The sequence below is a fragment of the Oryzias melastigma genome, unplaced genomic scaffold (genome assembly GCF_002922805.2).
Source record: "Oryzias melastigma strain HK-1 unplaced genomic scaffold, ASM292280v2 sc08305, whole genome shotgun sequence".
NCBI classification, from domain to species: Eukaryota; Metazoa; Chordata; class Actinopteri; order Beloniformes; family Adrianichthyidae; genus Oryzias; species Oryzias melastigma.
The window spans coordinates 1-1,066 of record NW_023424865.1 but is presented as its reverse complement, the minus strand read 5'-3'; the positions used below and the strand labels follow the sequence as shown (position 1 = coordinate 1,066).

Below are 1,066 nucleotides of genomic sequence, written 5' to 3'. Positions count from 1 at the left end.
CATTCAAAAAAATGAAAAAAAAAAAAGAGTTGAAAGTGGGAAAAAAGATTAGAAATTGGGGGAAAAAAAGGTTTTAAATTGAATTTTTTTGTTTTGAAACCTAAAAAAATGATTTTCTAGCTGAAAATAATAATATATAGTTTTTTTAGAATAGCAAAAAGTTTTTGTCTATTTTTGCCAAACACCGGTATTTTTAAGTGTTTTATGTGGGTTTCAAATAATATTGGCCTCAATCTATCTCATAGAGCTGCAGATCATGATGTGGGGCTTAAATGATTCGATCAACCATGAAATTCAAATGTCAAACCTCATTCAACCTGTAGGGGGCAGCACACATACGGTTTTTGACCATTCAAGAATTAGACTAGTTCATATTAATTTTTCCAAACAAAAATCAGACAGCTCTTTTAAAGCCTCATTCATAGAAGGGAACAGCCAAAATTGTATTTATGTATTTAGTGTTTGATTACCCTTTTAAAGAGAATTAATTTTTCTTTGTTAAAATTTGTTATGTAAATCTATTTTGAATTTTACTTTTTAGACTTTGTCAGTTTATTTTTCCAGTTGCAAATAATTGCAAAAAATGAAATGTTTTTCAGATGATGAACAACATGGGAGGTGAGGATGACCTTCCTGATCTAGACGGTGCAGAAGAGGTAAGAATCTCTGGTGATCTGTAGAGTTCTTCCAGAGTGAAACGACAAACCTCACGTTTTCTCTTTTGTCCTCGTTTTAGGACGACTCTGCAGATAGCGATGATGAGAGTAAGTCTTCAAAAGCTCATCAGTACAGTAAATAACAGATCAGTTTTGTGGTTTAATAAACGAACCTGTTCCTGTTTCAGAAATGCCCGACTTGGAGTAGAAGCCTGAAAGACTGTAAGGATGGAAAATGGAAGAAACGGCGGAGGAGAGAAACCTCGACAAATGTGTATCTTTAAACTAACGGCCGCGATAAACAACTGTACATACGAGTCAGTAGCCATATTTAAACCACAGCCTCAGCTCCAAACTGTTTGAGCCGTCCAACACCTTACAGTTGATTTGCATGGTAATGTACAGAGCAG

The 1,066-nt window shown here is 34.6% G+C and overlaps 1 long non-coding RNA gene across 1 annotated transcript; it reads left to right on the top strand.

Annotated features, from left to right (window-relative positions):
- The first annotated feature begins 512 nt into the window (after positions 1-512).
- Positions 513-973, top strand: LOC112139495. The gene is made up of 3 exons (XR_002918002.2): positions 513-656; positions 737-764; positions 845-973. It is a non-coding gene; the product is annotated as an uncharacterized LOC112139495 (long non-coding RNA).
- Positions 974-1,066: the final 93 nt, after the last annotated feature.